Here is a 22,041-nt window from a genome sequence, read left to right as displayed (position 1 = left end):
TTATTAGTTATTGTTCATCTCTTACTGCCTCTAATTTATGAACTTTATCAAAAGTGTGTATATATAATAAAATATGTAGTGTATAAAGGGTTTGGTACTATCTGTGGTTTCAGGTATCCACTGAGTTTTGAACGCATCCCCCTTGGAAAAGGGCCATTACTGAATATACACACACATAGACACACATGCATATATACAGATACATAATTTACATAGATATATTCATAGATACGCATGCACTTAAATCTCTAAGAATGGCATTTGCATTAAACACACATATAAACACATGTATATACACACATAAGTATATACTTACACATACTTGATTGAATGTCATCTTCAGGCATTCAAAGTCGAATTTTTAGCAGATTTCACCTGGAGGGAGAATCACTCTTGTTTTAACTGCATTCTTGTTCATTATGAATAACTCAAGGAATGCTAAAAATATATATGCATTCATTAATTCATTCAACAAACCTTTACTGAATATCTCCACTGTCCCAGGCCCTGTGCTGGGCTGGTGTTAAAACTGAAGAAAAAACTTCTCACACCAAGAAACTCAAGGGGAAGGCAGAGAAACACAGAAGCAAGGAGAGGCAGGGGGTGCTGGAGATGGAGACGGCACCCATGCTAATAAGTGGTGCTAAGAAATGTCTGGACACTGCCCTTAACCTAGTCTGGGAAGGTTGGGAACATATTCTGTCTGAAGAAACCTAAGCCAGATCTTTCCAACTCCGTAGAAAAAATGACAGTGGGTGGTGTGTTGTGGGGAGGATAGAATTCCACACCTTTGAAGTGAGAAGACAGAGGAAGTTGGGGAACCATGCTCCTGCATCACGGGTGAAAAATACAAGGTATTTTTTAAGAAAGGTGTGAAATATGAGGCAGAAAGAAACTGGCTGATAGAAAACCTCCAAAGGCAAGGCAGGGAGTTTGGGCTTTGTCCCAAAGTCAGGGAGACGCCAAATGATTGCACCAAAGTGGTGTATGAGTGTAGCTGGGACATTTAGCAGTAATTCTCAAAAATTACGTTCTTAGGAACACGTAGGACGTCTGCTTAAAGTGCAGATCCTTATTCAATTGTGGTTTGGTGAACCTGTGTCTGCATTTCCAACGAGCTCTCAAAGTGGTGCACATGTTGCCGGTTCTCAACTAACCCCAACTCTTTTAGGTTGCAAAGGATGGAGAACCGTCCACTTTAGAAGTAACCCTGAGGATAGTTTGTATCAGAGTGAGAGGGCTCTGGATGCAAGGAAAGCATTAAGGAGGCAGAGCAATCTGTTTGAGAAATTAATGACTGTCCTCTTTTCAAGGGTGATAGAGACAGTGATAATAAGAAAGCAAAAAAAAAAAAACAAAAAAACAAAAACCAAAACGTTGCATCATTTTATAGCTGCATGTACCAGAACTGATTAGGCGCAGTCATCAAATACCACCTGGAACCGCATCTGAAGTTAAGCTTGGGTTTAGGAACTTGTTTCAACAGAGGGAGGGCATACAAGGAGAACGATGAGCTACCTTGGAGAGGAGTTCAGAAGGGCTGGTCAAGGGTTTGGGCTTAGACTGGGTTGTTTTAGAAGTGCTAAGAGGGGCAAGAACTTGTTCCTGGATGGGTTGCTATCAGGATAATGGGCATGTCAATAACCTTTAGCCAGAAAGTGACAGGACCAGAGCATGACTAGCATTGTCTTCAGTAAAAATAAGCAGTGGAAGAGAAGGGGATTTGGGGTCGTTTTTAGTGGTTACAAATTGTTCTTGTTTCTGTCTCATCCCATGCTGGCTGTGGGCTGCCTTCCTCTGATGTTGAAGTTCTTTCAATTATTTTTATGTGCAGCCGGATGCACCTTGACTTAGCCATTAATTAGCAGGCTAGTTCCAGCAGCCACATATGAGGGCTGTTTTTTTTTGTTCTTTCTCAGAACTTCCAGAATATGTACTCATATTTCCCATCTCTCAGGCCACCTGGTTAAAAAAAAAAATCTAGGTTATGCTAAGGAAGTGAAAGTGACACTTTCTCTGCAAATTCTCATTATTATATTGAAAGAAATGGGGATACAGGAAAAAGTCCACTGTAACTCTACCCTTCTCTAAAATGACCATCCGTGTAAATACTTAGAACACCCACAAATAATCCTGTTTCCTCTAGAGGCAAGAGAATTAGGGAAAATGAGATAAATTAGCCAGGGGAAAACCTTACCTGGAATTAACAGGTGACATTTAGTAAAGGTGAATGTTCAGACTAGTTCTTGAGGTCACTGGTTCCTAAACGGGCTGGATAGGGAGTCTTTGGAGACTAAGACAAATTGCCAACAGCCACAGCTGGAAGGACACCCAAAAGAAAAACCTTTCTCAGCCCCAGGCTCTAAACACAGGGCCTTGGACTCAGAAGAAAGGAAACGGGGAGATGTATTTCTGGCATCCCAAAATATAACCCTAAAAATTCCCATAAAAACTGAGAAATCAAACGATGCCTAATTTTGAATATTAGAACCATTATTATGCTTCAGTGGTACAACTGGTCGAATCAATTTTTTGTGGGCTCAGGTATTAGCTTCATTTTTATGCAACATCTCATTCTACGAGGATATACATTATGAACACAGCTTTCAAACTAACATGCTTGGGCTGCCTGTGTTATTGGGCTTCAGGTGTTATTTCTAGTAGAGCAATTACAGTTTTCAAATTATAATAATAGAAAAGAACATAACAATTCATAAGGATATGCATTACATACAGACAAACTTTTCAAACAAACGCTTAAGAGATTTTCTAAAAGCATTGAGTCAACCATTTACAGAGCAATGACGTGTTTTAAAACTTTCAAATAATCATCAAAATGTGTTGTTCTGCATAGGTTATATGCATTACCTCATTTAATCCTTTTACCAGTCCCAGGGTGTCGACTGTCTCATATTACATATGAGGAAACTGGGGTACGGAAGATTAAATGAATTGCTCAGGGTTGCAGTCTTAGAATATAAAATACCTAGTGTTCGCAATCATATCGTTTTGCTTTTAAAAGCATGTGCTTGTCAACTATTCTCTAACACACACAGTTACTGGAGAAATATATGCCTCCCTGTAGACATTTTGGGGAAGAAAAAAAATCACTGTAATCTCTCCATGTCTTGAGAACAATGATAGCTTTAAAACTTAAAGCTCGTCATGTACACACACAGACACACATATATGCACTGATAAACACAGAGTAGATTCGGGAGTGCTTATAGATTTTGTGGAGTGCCCGTTTAAAACACAGTTCCTCAGTTTTACCTGTGATTTTACTTTACTCGTGATTTGTTTTTCCCTGTGCTCATTTGTGCTGAAATGGCACTTTAAAACCCTTGTTTTGCCTGCGTCTCACCTGAATGCACACAGAGAGCGCATGGAACTTGGAAGATTAAGGTTAGAGAGCACAAAGGAGATACAGGTGCCCACGGAAACGTTGTGAATAGTGCTTAGCATAGGAGAAAGCAGGCTTGGATTGCTATAGAATGTACACCAAAATGCATTAAATATGACTGGCTTTCAAAAGCAGCACTCTTTGAATGAGATGAAACCCCAGGACATCTGCTCCTGACCAACGATGTCCATGGACTGCCTGACCTGTGTGACCAGTGCACACACTTTGTGAAATATGTGGCTATTATCATCACCCCACCATCCCCAATGCATTGTGTCATCCCCATCAGACCACAGACAAAACCCCTTTTCTCCAGACTTGGGCAATGGAAGAAACCGTTATCTCCCTCCCTGACTGCTTCAGAATCGCCTTCCTCTGTCCTCGAATAGCACTAGAAGAACGTTCAGCGGCAGACCGAGGGCAGATCCCCACCTCCCAACCCAACAACTTTAGTTTAATGTTGTCATTTAGGAAGAGTGATTCCACCTTAGAGATCTATCAAATATTTAAGTAGGAATACATTGAAGTGTGAATATATTCATATACTTAAGTTTTGAATGTGCAGTATTTTTCATCCTGTCCCTCCCCACCTCTGAAATCCAAATTTCTATACGCTGGCTTGCTCCTGAGAGAAAAAGAAATTTAGCAGGATACATGGTCACTGTTTATACCCTTTAGCCACAATTTTCTTATGAACCTAAGTGGGACCCATTATATAACAAGTTTTAACTTTGTTCTTCCAACCCAGGAAATTGTTTTACAAACTCAATTAAGTGTATCTTACGCACTAGCAGAAACAAGATACAAACTAATGTTTTAAGATGTGTCTCCCTTAATTTAGACGTATATAGAAAATAGTTTGTAATGTGGAGGGCTAACATTTTGTATTTTCAATTAATTACTTAAGTGACCAAGCAAAATAAGAATTTACAGCATGTCTGCACAAAAATACTCCAAATTATGTGAGTCTCTTATGATCCATGTATGCTGGAGAAAAAATACTAATATTTCCTTTTTAAAATATAAGAGTAAGCTGACAGTTATTGTCTAAAATGGACCCTGGAAATACTATTCCAATATTAAGCTAATAAGAGGAATGCATTGAAGCAATGGGCTTCAACTTCAAAATTATGCTATTGATGTAGGTGTTTACTGTGAAAACAATTCAGAGGAAACGTGGCACTCACTTGTGGGCCATGTAAACTAAATCTCGCAGTTACCTCTGTCCTCTGCAGAGCTTTGACACCTTGGATTTCCATGAAAAGTAATTTAATAGAATGAGCAATCACCTTGCAGCCAAAACTTCTAGAACATATGGATTATCATCTTGTTGTCTAGTCCAAGATGCCATAGAAAGCCTTTTATTTAATTCTCCCATTTACCATGACATGTTTTATGGCCTATTTAAATTGGCAAAAATATCAGCATCACATAATGCAATATTTCTATTAAATAGTGGCATAAATTTGACTTTTATTATATTAATCCACCATATAATTACTATGAACAGATACCACAGTAATCCCTTTAACAAATAAATGGTGTACAATTTGAGCCTATCGTAGTTTTATGCTTCATCGATGGGCAAATGTTCACACAATTGTACCCTGTAGCAGTTGTCCTGAATTAATAGGACTTGGGATAATAGTTCAATGTCATACCCTTTTTAACTTATTTCCTATCTTAATATAGAGGCAGATCACGCATTTTTTGCATTTTATTATTTTTTTTCCTTTCTTAGGTTTAGTAGTTTCCTTTCTTAGGTTTAGTGTATAATATTAAACGCTTTTTTCCCTCATTTTCTTTCCTTTCTTTTTTTCTTTTTTTTAGACAAAGTCTCATTCTGTTGCCCAGGGTAGAGTGCAGTGGTGCCATCTTGGCTCACTGCAACGTCTGCCTCCCACGTTCAAGCGATTGTCCCGTTTCAGCCTCCCGAGTAGCTGGGATTACAGGGACACGCCACCATGCCTGGCTAATTTTTGTATTTTTTAGTAGAGGTGGGTTTTCACCATGTTGGCTAGGCTGGTCTTGAACTCCTGACCTCAAGTGATCCACCCGCCTTGGACTCACAGAGTGCCAGGATTACAGGCGTGAACCACCGCGCCCGGCCTTTTTCTCATTTTCTTCTTCATTGATATCGTCTGTGGGCTATTCAGCAAGAAGAACTCAGTGTTTTCCTTACAAAATAATAATGAGGATAGTAGAAGTAATGATGGTGATTATTATGATGATGATAATAATAGAGATCAATGGCAGCTTCCCACAATAAAAATAAGAAGGGAAATCAGAATGGGCATGTTTCAAGTATAGATGAAGGCAGAGACATTTGACAATGTGAAATTGGGAAGCGCTGTAGAAGCAGGATCAAGTGAAAGGCAAGACAACATGATCTGGAGGAAACTGTATCCCCCAGAGAGGAAGAGGAAGGGAAATGCAGAAAGAGGGTTCTCTCTGGGAAGGGCGTATTCCTGGTTTTCCTAAAATTCCCCATTACAGGAGCACGTTGTCTGCATAGCAACCTTTGTCTCATGAGTCTCTTTTCCTTGCAATCAAAAATCCAGGATAAGCCATCAGTATCGACAAAAGTTATTCATTACTCAAGAGCTGGTTGGATGTTCATAGATTTTACAACTCTTCTCTTCCCCCTAGATTTTATCCCTTTTGCTGCAAGGTGTTGAAGCACTTTACCAAGAATACCATTAGCTCTGGTGAAAGGCACATGAGAAGAGAAATTAGAAATAAGTGGATAATAGGATTATTCCATCTCATCTGTCCACATAGCACATTTTCCTTTAAACAAATCTTCTTTAAACAAGTTTTCCTTTAAACAAGTCTCACTGGATATTCTAATTCCATGAACATCACACCTACATCTTTCTCCACTGGGCTTCAGATCAATTTCTTCATTCTATCACACATCCCATTTGGGATAAGCATCCTTATGTTTATTTCCGAACTCGAATAACAAAATCACCTGAGAAGTTAGTTGCGTGGGGGGTGTACCTGGTACACTTCATAATTAACCCAATTCTGCAGTTGGTTTTGGTAATTGCTCCCTAAGACCAATGGAGGGTCAAAATGACATGAAGGCAAGGAAGTTCCCACCTGTGCTCTTCTAATAGCAAGCCCAGTTTAAAAACAGCAAGGTAGCTTCTTTCAACCAGCTGATTCAGTTTGGAGCAGACAGTTAATTTATTGGAATGAACACATGTCAGCAGCACTCTGAAAAGACAAGCACCCAACAGAAAGCTTAATGCGGCTTGAGTTCTGAACAAACACCTCTTAGGTGCAAATGAAAACTATTATCTATTTGTCGCCAGCCCATTGCAAAGACAACGATACAAAAAGATCAGTGGAAATTACAGTTTCTAAATTGGAAATGTTTATGCAGAACGCCTATTTGTATTATGCACTACCTGAATCTAAAACCAGCTGTTAGCCTCCCCATTTTGTAGAGAATACAAACACCATGAGATCTGTACTGTGCCCAACGGGGAAAGGGGAGAAAATGCACCTCATAGCAGCTCCTCAATGACCCTTTACTTAGGATTGAGCTAATTGGGGAAACTACTTTCCGGCCTGAAACATGAAGCATAAGTGCATTGTTTCTTGGTGGAACGGATGATGATATTAGCAGCTGGTCTTTCCTAAGATGAGTCTGCTGAAGAATAAGTGACAAGGCATTTTCTGGAAGAATTGTAAATAAAGGCAGCATATTTGAGGTCATATATTTTTACTACCAGATCATACATTGATAATAAAAAATAAATAAGTATCAGTGAAGTCTTCCTTTGTCAACAGTGGGAATAAATCCACGCTCAACCTGGGAAGGGAAAGGCTTGCAGCACTGTAAAGAGTGTATCTGAATAATAGCAAAACATCTGCTTGCCAAGGACCAGAATCAGCTGCCTTGGGTTATTCTCCCCCACTAGCAGCAGAAGCTCAAGTTACCCTACAGTAGACCCCCAATCTCTACATGCTTATCTGCTCACCAGGGAGAGCGTTTGGCCAGCTTGCACCACTGGGGTCCAGTTAAACATAAAACAAAATTGCAGATTTGAGAATTTATCATCAACTCATAAAAAATCTCAAAGGATCCAGGGTCATCTGACTCATTTTCAAGTCTACTGTTAAGTAATATTTGAAGAACGAAGGTGCCGTAACTCTATGCTGCTGACTTCTAGAAACTCTGCTTAACACGTTGGCAGAATTAAAAAAAAATTAATTATCTTTGTTCATTTGGCATCTTTACAGCAAGCACACAACTAGGGCCTGTGGGAATAAAACAGAAATAGAAGATTATGCCTTGTTTCCGTCCCGTAGGAGGAGAGAAACTGCCCGATGCACATCTAGAGTGCAGATGCACCGTAAGGAAACAGGGAACAGAGAAAGTGGAGAAGATAATGCTGGACTAAATTTAGAGGAGGAGATAAACCAAACAAGGGAAAGTTCAGGGTAGTGGGGAGGTGGGAATCTCAGACACGATGTGCATGGTTTTGAGGGAAGGAAAGAAAAGCCACTAAAGTTTCATCCCCATAATTATTCCCCCAAAATAAAAATTAAAAATTTAAAAGCCAGTCAGGCACTCTGCTGACGTACCTGATGAAGAGACTGATTTTGTTCTTCTCTAATCATTGAGTCAAGAAGTTTGTACCCCAGCTCCACTTGGCAGTCTGACCCTATACTTTGTGGTGTTTTATTTTATGTGTTTTCTTTTTAATGAGGGAACGGAGGCTTTGCCTGGAGACAAGGTAACTCGTCACCAAAATTCACTTTCTTGGTCAATTTCCAAGTTACCATCAAGGCCACATCGTGATGTGGATAGATAAAAATATTTCTATCCATTTTGAGAATTATATTTTTTTCCTAGCTTGGTGTGGAGAGAAAGATGTCCTTCCCTCTTTCTTCTTTCTTTCTCTCTTCTGCACTTACTTCTCTACTATTTCTTCCTCTTCCCGATAAACATCTTTATAATCTCCCTGGGAAGACGAAGAGATGACATTGAGAAATATGTCATTATGGCAATTTCCCAAGAGTTTTATGGAACACAAAGTTACTGGAATTTGTTCAAGTTTTTATCAGTAAGAAGCCTTAATATATATTCATGTGTAATAGTGAGTAAAACACAAGGTCCTGTAATATAGTATTCTAGTCTTGTACTGGCTATCATATGTGCATGTGTGTGTGTGTGTGTCTGCATGCATATGTGTGTGAAAAAACATATATTGTGTATAATATATAGATACATATTGTATGCATACATATCCAGTGTACCTATCTATATAGACACACATACACTCAAAAATAATTATACACAAAGCTTTCTAGAGCACACGAACTTTTATTTTCAAACACAACGATTGCATATTAGTTCTGACAGACTCTTGCAAATGCTACAATGTTTCCAAATGAACCTTTACTTTCCCTGGGATTTCTTGGATGATCTTTGATAAGCACAATCTCATGGAATTAGAAACACAATCTTTTTCCTTTTTTAACTTTTAAAAATTAAACTTCTTATTTAGAATACTTTTAGATTGACAGAATAGTTGCAAAGGTAGTACAGATTGTGCCCATATACCTTGCACCCAGATTCTCTTATGTTTTAATTGTATATTGACAAATAATATATCTATTTATGGGGTACAAAGTGATGTTGTGATACATGCGTTCAGTGTGGACTCATTGATCCAAGCTCATAAGCATATCTCTCCCCCCAAAACTTATTGTTTATCCCTCCTGTCTAGCTGAAATTTTGTATCCTTGGATTAATACCACCCCATTCCTCTTATCCATGCCCCTGGTAAGCACCACTCCACTCTATGTTTCCATGAGTGGGCTTTTTCATACACTCCACATATGAATGAGATCATGCAGTGTCCGTCTTTCTGTGTCTGGCTGATTTCACTCAGCATAACACCCTGCATGTTCATGCATGTTCTCGAAAATGACAGGATTTCCTTCTTTTTAAAGTCGGGATAGTATTCCATTGTGTAGATATACCACATTTTCTTTAGCCATTCATCTGTTGATGTTGTTCATTTCAAAGTAAAGTAAATCTATGCTAATAAGGAAAAAGAGGATACTTGGGATGTGTGACGAGTCTTTTAATATTAGCATCTTTTTGGCCTATCTAGTGACATGAATGATGGCATTCTGCCTCTATCAAAGACATTAGTTCACACCCATGTAGCAAACCCTTCATGTTCATCTTATTCTTCCAGCTTCATAAGAGCCATTACTTGCGAATGTAAAAAATATATATACTATATGTATAGTAAAAGTATATATACTATATACAATATATATCCTATATAAATATATATCCTATATAAATATACGCACTATATATCATATCTAAATATACTATATACACTTTATATATAGTGTCTAAATATACTACATATACTCTATATATACAGTATCTAAATATACTATATATATATATATAGTATCATGGTCAATTCGCCACAATCCGGTTACACTTACATCTATATTGTCTCTTCAAAAAAAAACCAATGAACAACTTCCACTTTCTACTTTAGGTATTATTTGTATTGCCTAAGATTTTAAGCACACATGCACACTTGCAGGAGTATATTATGTATGGCTAAGGATGTGTTTGTGTAAAATAAATACTATAAATATATAGTATGTGTGTCACACACACAGACACACACACATGCATATATGTGTGTATGTATAGGTAACATAATCTCACCAGTGACAAAAACTGAATATGCTGCTAAGATTAATTGTACTTAAATCTGACTGTATAATAGAAAATTTTTCTGCCATAAGTAAACCGGAATCAATGTGTTGATGAGTAGTCCCTGAGGTATCTACAATAGACAATAGAACATACAATTCTCCAAGGGTTTTATGGAACACAGTTACTGGATTTTTTCCCAATTTTCTTGATCAGTAGGAAGCTTTAATATATACTCACTATAGTCTAACCTATTATGCACACGTGGAGTTTGTTTTCCTAAGCCGTTAAAGATGCTTTATATGAAGGTTATTAGGAACCTTTGAAAAGTGTGTCAATATAAGCGAAGTACACAATGATTCCCTCATTAGGAGACAACATTTTGTGATAGGTGAAAAAGCTTCACATCTGAAGCCAGCCTGACGTGAATTCCAAGATCCCACCCTTTCCAGCTGTTTAATCATGAATAAATGACTTACTTTCTTCCTCTTTGCCCTCATAGGGCTTTAGAATTAGCATATCATTAATACACGTACCCCAGAACTTAAAATTAAAATTTAAAAAAGAATATCCTATACAGGATATGAATACTATAAATAGATTTAGGTATCCCTATTTATCATATTATAATCGGAAAGAAGTATTGCAGCAGAGAAATAAAATAACAGAAATAAAATGACAGAAAATAAAATAACAGAAAGAAAATAAATGCCACCACGTTCCATGAAGCAACGCGAGTGTCCCAGTAGGTGGTGCTATCCGCTCTGCGTCAGGAGAGGCAGCAAGAATTTCAGGTGGAAATGGGGAAGGCCGAATGGATAATGGCGGGTGTGAGCAGGGAGTGTGTTGAAATAAGAAGTGACAACCCAAGTGGCATGACTTCCCATCTATCTTCCTGAAAATCCAATTAAGGCACTTCTCACCGTCTTGCGTATGCGAGTAGAGCTGCTTGACAGGTGAACTTACTGTCAAGAGGAAGAGTCTATGGTTTTGTAGAATTCCTTCCAGCTGCATGAACAGTTCTTTCCATTCCACTTCCCAGAGGAAACAGAAGCGCCAACCCAACCTGGATTTTACTGTCAATCAGCAGGGAAATAGAACCTTTGACACCATTATATGAATATATATTTTGTTAATAACCTTGGATTCATAGTAGGTCCTCTGGGAGGAATGGGGAGGAGAAATTCCAAAATATTTCATTGGAAAATTTCAGCATCTCAAACTAGAGCCATTTCCACTATGTTGTCCACTGATCGGAGAATGATTATATTTAGTGCTCGTAAACTTGGTTCTAGGAAAACATGGTAGTCACTTCAAAATGATGGGAAGAGGCATACACAAATATATTATTCTCAACTTCAGCTCTTTATAGCATGGGAGACCCTGAATTGGAACATGTCTGGTTTTGCTTGTTTGTTTTTTTACAGAGAATGCATTTTATTTTATTTTATTTTATTTTTCAAATTTCAGTAGGGTTTTGGGGAACAGGTGGTGTTTGGTTGCACAATTAAGTTCTTTAGTGGTGATTTCTGAGATTTTGGGGCACCCATCACCCGAGCAGTGTACACTCTACCCAATGTGTAGTCTTTTATCCCTCACCACCCACCTCCCACCCTTTCCCTTGAGTCTCAAAAGTCCATTGTATTTTTTTTTTTGTTTGTTTGAGAAAGATTCTCACTCTGTCTCCCAGGCTGGAGTACAGTGACAAGATCTTGGCTCACTGCAACCTCCACCTCCCAGGTTTAAGTGATCCTCTTGCCTCCGTCTCCCGAGTAACTGAGACTACAGATGCATGCCACCAAGCCTGGCTATGTTTGTGTTTTTAATAAAGTCAGGGTTTCACCAAGGTGGGCCAGGCTGCTTTCAAACTCCTGACCTCAAGTGATCCACCCACCTTAGCCTCCCAAAGTGCTGGGATTACAGACATGAGCCACCAGCGCAGCCCACTGTATTGTTCCTATGCCTTTGCATCCTCATAGCTGAGCTCCCACTTATAAGTGAGAACATAGGATGTTTGGTTTTCCATTCTTGAGTTACTTCACTTAAAATAATGGTCTCCAATTTCATCCAAGTTGCTGCAAACACCATTATGTCATTATTTTGTTCCTTTTTATGGCTGAGTAGTATTTCATGGTACATGTATATATATCACACTTTCTTTATCCACTCATTGATTGATGGGCATTTGGGCTGGTTCCATATTTTTGGAATTGCAAATCGTGCTGCTATAAACATGCACGTGCAAGTATCTTTTTCATATAATGACTTCTTTTCCTCTGAGTAGATACCCAGGAGTGGGGTTGCTAGATCAAATGGTAAATCTACTTTTAGCTCTTAAAGGAATCTCCACACTGTTTTCCATAGGGATTGTTCTAGATTACATTCCAACCAACAGTGTAAAACTGCGCCCTTTTCAACACATTCATGACAACATCTATTATTATTATAATTTTTTATTACGGCCATTTTTGCAAGAGTAAGGTGGTATCACATTGTGGTTTTGATTTGCATTTCCCTGATCATTAGCGGTGTTGAGCATGTTTTCATATGTTTGTTGGCCATTTGTACATCTTCTTTTGAGAATTGTCTATTCGTGTACTTATCCCACTTTTTGATGGGTTTGTCTGTTTTGTGTCACACAGAAGATCACGTCCAGTAAAATCTCTGATGCTGATGTAGTCTCTATTACATTTCTCATTGGAAATTTCATTTGAAATTCTGTTTCACCTTGAAATTTGTTGTTTGATGTCAGTAAAAAATTGTATCCTAAGTTGGAATATATTGACACTTGTAGTTCTTTAAAGAGGTACGCATTTTAAAGCTGAGAGACTGACACTGTGAAGCGTCAAATGACTGCTCAGATGTCTGTTTTCTTAAACTTGGTCTCACCAAGGGTTGTTTATTTAGTGATGTTTACATGCCTGCCTCCTTCCAAGCTTGTGGGACGCACACAGTGTTAAATAGAAGGAGAGCTTACAGGCTGGGCACAGTGGCTCACGCCTGTAATCCCAGCACTTTGGGAGGCCAAGGCGGGCGGGTCACCTGAGGTCAGAAGTTCAAGGCCAGTCTGGCCAACATGGTGAAACCTCATTTCTACTAAAAATACAAACATTAGATGGGTATGATGGTGTGCGCCTGTGGTGCCAGCTACTTGGGAGGCTGAGGTGGAATGGTCACTTGAACCCGGGAGGTTGCAGTGAGCTGAGATTGTGCCACTGCACTCCAGCGTGGTGAAAGAGTGAGACCACCACCCCCAAAAAAAGATGTGAACAATCAGAAAAGGAAATAAAGAGGTAGCTTCAAACTGGTAAGGACTTTTAATTGCACAGGGTTTGGTAATGCAGACTTGAAAAGGGATTGTCCAGGAAAAAGTGACATTGGAGCTGAATTCTAAAGGCTGAGAAGAAACCCACATTTCAGGGGGGGAAAAAATGTTTAGATAGAAGAGGACCTATTAGGGTTGGCCAGGACCTTTATGGGACTCAAACGATGTTTCCATGGACTGGAATGTGGAGGGAATGGTAGCTTAAAAGGTGAAGTTGCAAAGCTGAGCCAGGACAATGACCTTATCATCCTGGTGAGAGATTGATGGATTATTTTAAGTCCACTGGGGAACTATTGATTTAAGCAGAATAGTGACCTGAGGCATATATCAACAGAGATCCTCAAAGCTATGCAGAGGGAAGAAGGTGAGGGGAGAGGACAAAACAGTCTGTGGGGAGATCAACTGAAGCTCCCAAATGAGTTTGCAAGGGGATTGTTCCCTGTCTTCAGATGAGACTTCAGCTGCGGGTCTTATCTTGAGGGCAGCCTTCTGAGAGACCCTGAGGCAGATGACCCAGCTAAACCATGCCTAGACTCCCAATCCACAGAAACCATGAGATGATAAATGTATTGCCTTAGGTCACAAATTCCTGATGTGGTCCTAGAGAACAACTAGGTTGCAGGGGAACAGGTAGAATCTCGGGTTCAGCCGGGAGGGTGGCTACAAAAATGGGTTTGGATTAATAAAGTCAAGCACTTAATCATTGAAGATAGTAAATGAGAATTAGGGAATAGGTTTCAAGGATCAAAACTATGTCCCATAATTTGGCTGCAACATCTGAGTCTCTTGCATTTCTTTTTTCGTTTCTGTCCTATTTGGCTCACTGTGCAGACCACCTGCATATGCCAAACGCTAACTTCAAGGTCCCCTTGTCTCCAAATGCAGCCTTGTTGAATTCTGGTAGGCAGGAGAGACTTTCCTGCCCTTTCCTGGGGTGCCTGTTTCTGTTGCTCTTGACAAATTGAGGGATACATCAGCATAGTTTTGATGCTGGAAAAAAATAATAGGGTCCCTACCACTGGATGTGCATCTTGTGGGTGAGCGATTGAGTCATATATGGGAACGCATTAGAAGGGGCTTGGTTGATATAGCTGCTATTATTGTCAGGAAGAAGCTACCCTAGAATATAAATCAATAATTCGCAATCTTCCTCTAATAAAAATTACCATTAATTAGGTCTTTTCAATCAACAAGAGGTGTCATCCATTGATAGGGCTATAAATAAATTCTGGAACCAACTTACGCAAATAGTAATTTTGCTTCCCTAATCAAAACCTACTCAGGTCGGGGGTAGCGCTAAATAAAACATTAAACGCTCTCCTTTCTTCCTTTGATGTTCTACGTCTCTTGTTCATTACTGCAATAACAAGCTCAAATCAACCATCTACATGAGAATAATATAGAACTGAATTATGGTGAGTACGCTAAGCTTGGTCTTATCCATTAAATAGCAAAAGAGACCCTGTTCTCATTTATATTTCAGTGGGCTCTCTCTGTAGCTATCACAAATGTCATCCCTAGCATTTACCACAAAAATAAGATGTTAAGGAGGTAGAAGAGGGCAGTTTCTTTCAGCTTACCACAGAAGGTGGAATGAGGAAAGTTGGTCTTAAGTTTCAGCATACAAACTGGGCATGTGTAAAGTTCTGGGAATTTTTATGTGGCAGAAACAAGGATAACCCTTCCATTTTCTCATCCCTATGAAGAAAAGACAAAGGACACATTATTGCCATTTCTTGTTAATTAAAATAACTTTTGAATGACATTTAACATTTCTAACACACAATATAGAAATGCAGAATATAAACATAATAAAGCAGAAGGAAAAGCTAATTGATGTTACAAAAGAATTCATCCTGGCTGGGAAGGGAGATGCAGGTGTAGTTTACAAGCATCTTTCTGGTATTCATATTTAATTTATACCCATCGAGTTATTTTTCTCCATCTGCTCAAGCTAGTAAGCACTTCCTCCAAAGAAACTTTAAAAGAATATGCACTCAGCAAGAAAAAGACAAATAGCTCTATTAAAAAAATAAGCAAAGTGTCTAAATAGACATTTCTCCAAAGAAGATATAAAAATAGCCACTCAACACATGGAAGCATCATTAGTCATTAGGGAAAAGCAAATCAAAACCACAAGGAGGTCACACTTCACACCCAGGGTGGCTAAAATTGAATAGATGGTCCTTAACAAGTGTTGACACGGATGTGCAGAAATTGAAATCCTGATACACTGCTGGTAAGAACATAACCTGGGGCAGCCACTTTAAAAAGCAGTTTGTCCCTTCCTCCAAATGTTAGACGTGGAGTTACCCATGACCCCATCCATTCCTCTCCCAGATATGGACACAAGAGAATGAAAATGTACACATAAAAACACGTATGTAAATGTTCAAGCAGCAGTATTCATAAGAGCTAGAAAGAGAAAACAAAGCATATGCCAACCAACTGATGCAGAGATAAATAATATGACGTATCCATATTCCACACTGCATAATAAAGCATTATTCAGTAAGAAAAAGGGATGACAAATTGATTCATGCTAAAATATGGATGGACTTTGAAAAAATTGTGTTCCATGAAAAAGTCAGACACAAAAGGCCACATATTGTATGATTCTATTAATTCAAAATCTGTAAACTATGCAAACCTATTAAGCCAGAAAGTATACTACTGATTTCCAGAGACTGGGAGGAAGGAGAAATAGGGACCTATTCGGTATGGGGTATCCTTTGGAGTAATGAAAATATTAGGGGATTAAATAATGTTGGTGGTTGCACAGCAAAGGGGATATACAAAAAATGCTAAACTGTACATTTTATAAGGGTGAATTTTAATTTCTTGCAGATTGTCTTAATAAGGTTGTTGTTTTTATAAAAGTCTTATATATGGATTCAATTCACTCTCAGTAGTAGTAACACTTAAAAGTGAGTCACTTTGTATCAGGCAAAAATTATAATATCCCACAGAAGAAACTGAATTTTTAAAAATCAGCTAATTCTTGTAAATTCTTAAAGAGGATGATGCTGAATTGACATTATTCCTTTGAGGCTGACCGGATGAATTCCTCTCAATCCCTATTCTTTCTTAGCTGCCCCCATTATAGAGGCTAGAAAAGGTAAAAAGCCCATTTCTTTGGTTCATAAAGGCAATAGCATAACTATATTTATTTTTGTCCCCTTCTCCTTCTTTTCTGCCTGGAATATGGTCATGACACCTGAAGACACAGCAGCCACTTTGTAGGCATTAAGCAGTCAGTATAAAGACAAAGTCCAGTAGTCTAAGGATGGCAGGATAAAGGGCTGCAAAGAGCACGAACCTGGCAATGGGCAAGTATAAGCATCTGTGTCTGCACTGGACTCCTTATTTTGGGCTACTTGGTATATGAGGAAACATACATCCCTATCAAGTTATTCTTGAGATTTTTCTGATATTTGGAGCTACGTGAACACATGGTTTCTTCAACGTTGATTAATCATGCACAAAATATTCCCAGAAAATTCAATATTTGTGGTTCAGTTTGTAAGAGATTTTATTATTTTCATGCATATACCTTTCAAGACTAAATGAGCAAAGTGCAGACTATTGACAGAACGTGTCTCAACATAGAGCTATTTATGACAAACCCACAGCCAGCATCATACTGAATGGGCAAAAGCTGGAAGCATTCCCTTTGAAAACCGGCACAAGACAAGGATGCCCTCTGTCCCCACTCCTATTCAACATAATATTGGAAGTTCTGGCCAGGGCAAATCAGGCAAAAGAAATATTTCAAAAATTGATGAGAAATTTGGCCAGGTGTAGTGGCTTACACCTGTAATCCCAGCACTTTGGGAGGCCAAGGCGAGTGGATCACTTGAGGTTAGGAGTTCGACACCAGCCTGGCCAGCACGGTGAAATCCTGCCTCTACTAAAAATACAAAATAATTAGCCAGGTGTGGTGGCAGGCACCTGTAATCCCAGTTACTCAGGAGGCTGAGGCAGGAGAATCACTCTAACCCCAGAGGTGGAGGTTTCAGTGAGCCGAGATTGCGCCACTGCACTCCAGCCTGGGCAACAGAGCGAGACTCCATCTGAGAAAAGAAAAAAAATGGATGAGAAATTTATTCTCTGCTTAAGTATCTATGCCTTGACTTAAAAAATTGAGTTCTAATCAAATACTGTTTTCTGTATCTGTAATAATTTTTTGCCTCTGTTCTCTGTGCATTTCTATTGAGTAGGAATTTTTCTTCAATCAGTTACCCTTGGGGAATGAGAGTCTACATCCCCTGTCTGTTTTCTGTAATCTTCTGTTTATTGTAACTCAGGCTTTACAGGTGATAGATGCACTTTTACGGGATGCTGTGTTTCTCTCACATATTGGGCAATCCCGGCATGCTGATCATTCTGTATTGCAGAACACTGGTTGCCTGCTTGGGTAGTTTAGTGTTTCCACTCTCTTGTGACCAGGGGAGTGGACAGAAAACTTGGCAGTACTCATAACTCATGTCCTGGGTGTGGGAGCTGCTAGCCATAGCTAATCTTTGTCTTTTTTGTTTCCGTAAAGCTGTTAATACAAAGGAAAGGAAACGAGGTGTTGTGGATTTGTGTCCCTGCCAAAATCTCATGTCCAACTGGAGGAGGGGCCTGGTGGGAGGTGACTGGATTGGGGGTGGATTTCCCCCTTGCTGCTCTCGTGACAGTGAGTGAGTTCTTATGAGATCTGATGATTCAAAAGTGTGTGGCACTTCACGCTTCACTCCCTCTCTCTCGCCACCATGAGAAGAAGGTGCTTGCTTCCCTTTCGCCTTCTGCCATGACTATAAGATTTCTGAGCCCTCCTAGTCATATTTGCTGTGAGAAGTTTTCTGTATTAATTTGTTTCACACTGCTATAAAGAACTACCGGAGACTGAGTAATGTATGAAGAAAATAGGTTTAATTGACTCACAGTTCCATAGCGGGGACTACAGGCATGTGCCACCATGCCCAGCTAATTTTTGTACTTTTAGTAGAGATGGAGTTTCACCACGTTGGCCAGGCTGGTCTCGTACTCCAACCTCAAGTGATCCACCCGGCTTGGCCTCCCAAAGTGCTGGGATTACAAGTGTGAGCCACCATGCCCGGCCATTATTAGCTTTTTTACACCTCTGAAGTACTAGATATTGAGAGAGATGATGTAAGTCCTGAAGTTACAGAGCTCATCCCTGGCTAATTTGTATTCAATATTTACATCTGCGGTATTTGAAAGTTTTTACTGTGTTTATGATGGCAATTTGTTTCCTCGTGACTTAGATCTTGCTTCAAGTTTCAAGGCGTAAAGAAGATGAATGACCCTAATGAGTACATCTTGAGCCGCGTGGTAGATATTGCATTCAAGTCTACGATGAATATTAATTCAAATGCCAGAATTTACAGCTATTTAAACCTCCTATTTTCCCTAAGAGTTTCCATGCATCCTCAGAGGCCAAGTTGGCGCCTAAAAGCTAGATTTGTTGATTGAGTTTAGTGCCCTCTTCTATATACTAAAAACTAATTTCAAAGCATAGTTAATTTGCGAAAATTCCACACATATTTATAATCTATCAGAAAAAACTGAAACTGTACACATCACAAAATCCACAGTTAGAAAATAGCTATAGATTGTGCCAATTTCAGTGCCAGCTTATACATTGCAGATTAAATCACAAATTTAAAAAAAATCTCCCTTTAGTTAGGCAAAGAAATATTCATTGTCGAGCCAGCATGAGAAAGCCCAGTGACAGGGAATGCTTTTTTCTTACTGGATATTTATGTGAAAAATGTAAGTGGCAGCAAATGAACAGCTCAAACTTTGAGGAAACCATCATTGGCAGAGCAAGAAACAATATATTTTGACATTTTAAAAATTTATGCTGTGAGGAGTCACTCCTTCCTGCCAAAGAAAATATTTTGTACACATTTAATATACAATTGACCCTTGAACAAAACAGGTTTGAACTGCATAAGTATATGTATATACAGATTTCCTTCCACTTCTACTACCCCAGAGACAGCACAACCGAACCCTCCTCTTCCTCCTCCTCTTCCTCAGCTTGCTCAACCTGAAGAGGATGAGGATGAAGACTTTTAAGATGATCCACTTCCACTTAAAGACTTTTCTCTAGCTTACATTCTTTTCAGAACACAATATATAATACATATAGCATTAAAAAATGTGTTGATCAACTGTTTTTCTTTTCAGTAAGGCTCTGGTCAACAGTTGGCTATTAGTAATTAAATGTTTGAGGAGTCAAAAGTTCTATGCGGATTTTTGACTGCACAGAGGGGCTGTGCTCCTCACGCCCATGTTGTTCAAGAATCAACTGTATAATAAAATTGTTACAACAGTATGAATGAGTCCACTCTTTGGGAGTCACTGAAACCTATTCACCTCACGAGTATGTGTACTCATGTAGATCTGTTACCTCAACTCTACTATTCTCTTAGGTTCTCAGGCAGACTTTAAAATAACAAAGTCAACTTAAAAGGGAAAAAATTACCCAAAAGTCTGCAAATATCAGAAGTAGTGGAGACAGAAAAATTCTCCAGATTCTTGGTAGTTCACTCAAGGAATACTGTGGGATTCTGTATTTCAGATGAGCAGTTTGCTTCAAAACACATGGAAATGTGTTCAGCACAAAGGCTTTAATGTTTGCATATAAAGTTTCACAAGCTGCCATGTGGCAAATCCATACAACACTGGGAAAACCAAGAAGCTCATACACTATAGAAAATATTGATTGTTTAAGAAAATGATTGCCATAATGGTGATGATGATGGTGGTGATGGTGATGGTGTTGATGGCCATTATGTTGATCATGGTGACTGTGATGATGATGAGGATGATGATGACAGTGATGATGGTGATCATGATGATGGTGATGATAATGGTGATTGTGATGATAATGATGATGATGATGATAGTGACGGTGATGATGGTGATAATGATGATGGTGATGATGATGATGATGGTGACGGTGATGATGATGGTGATGGTGATAATGATATTGATAATGGTGGGGGCAATGGTGATTTATCATGGGGATGTCCGTATATACTGATATGGTTTGGCCATGTTCTCACCCAAATCTCATCTTAATTTGAAGCTTCCCTAATTCCCACATGTTGTGGGAGGAACCTGGTGAGAGATAATTGAATCATGGGGGAAGTTTCCCCCATACTCTTCTCATGGTAGTGAATAAGTCTCATGAGATCTGACGGTTTTATCAGGGGAAACCCTTTCACTTGGTTCTCATATTCTCTCTTGTTTTCTGCCATGTAAGACATGTCTTTTGCCTTCCACCATGACTGTGAGGCCTCCACAGCCACGTGGAACTAGGAGTCCATTAAACCCCTTTTTCTTTGTAAATCACCCAGTCTCAGGTATGTCTTTAGCAGCAGCATGAAAAAGAACTAATACATAGACAAAATGGGAGAAGAGATAAAATGAATAGAAGGAAGAGCAAAGAGAAATTTAGAAAAAAAAAGAAAGAGTAGAATAAAAGAGGGAGGACCCTACACTGTAAAATATCACTTAGTAGCCAGGAGAGAGCTACCTTGCTAGCAATTGCATAAAGTGAACTCTTAAGGTATCCCCCTAATAAATATGTTGCATGTCTTGACTGCTTTTCAGAGAATCTGACCTAACATACAACCCTTGATTAAGATTATAGAAAATAAGTATAAGAAGATGAGGACCATCTCAAAAATAAATTCAATTTGTAGGGTCATCGATTGTAACAACTGTGTAATCAAAGTACTGCTCTGGTTTAGGATGTTCATAATGGGGAAAGCTATGCATGTGTGGGGGCAAGGGTACCTTCCTCTTGATTTTCCTGTGAGTTTAAAACTGCTGTAAAAAATAAATAGAAGCATTTTTAGAAGCATTTTTAAAATATTTACCTTAAGTGACAAGTATTGCACATATAACGTTTCTTATTTTTTCTCTTTCCTTTTTTTTTTTTTTTTTTTTTTGGAGACAGTCTCACTCTATTGCCCAGGCTGGAGTGCAGTGGTGTGATCATGATCACAGCTCACTGCAATCTCCACCTCCTGGGCCCAAGTGATTCTCCTGCCTCAGCTTTCCAACTAACTGGGACCACAGGCACGTGCCACCACGACCCACTATTATTTTTTTTTGTATTTTTTTGTAGAGATGGGGTTTCATCATGTTGCCCAGGCTAGTCTTGAACTCCTGGACTCAAGCGATCCACCTGCCTAGGCCTCCCAAAGTGCTGGGATTACAGGCCTGAGCCACTGCACCCAGCCACACCTATAATTTTTCTATGCAAAAGATAAATAGTAGTTTTCTATAATTCTAATAAAGAGTTTATTATTGCAACAATAGATACTAGCTGGGAGGATTCTTGCTCTTGCCTCACTTTTGCCTTACATCACAGGCATTCACAGCCTCGGGTGAAATAGCACCACCAGAAATGTGTTACCATTGATCTAACATACTTCTACACATTTTACAAATCAGCAGGTCCTTAAGATTCTGTCCCAAATGCTCAGAATTCTCTAGGATTTCAGGTGTGTGGGTTTTGCAGCTGCTGTACATTTATGCCTGAAGGCATTACCTTTACTTCAAATTCATGTAAAATGG

The sequence above is a fragment of the Symphalangus syndactylus genome, chromosome X, assembly GCF_028878055.3.
Source record: "Symphalangus syndactylus isolate Jambi chromosome X, NHGRI_mSymSyn1-v2.1_pri, whole genome shotgun sequence".
NCBI lineage: Eukaryota > Metazoa > Chordata > Mammalia > Primates > Hylobatidae > Symphalangus > Symphalangus syndactylus.
Note: the sequence above shows the minus strand (reverse complement) of the source record.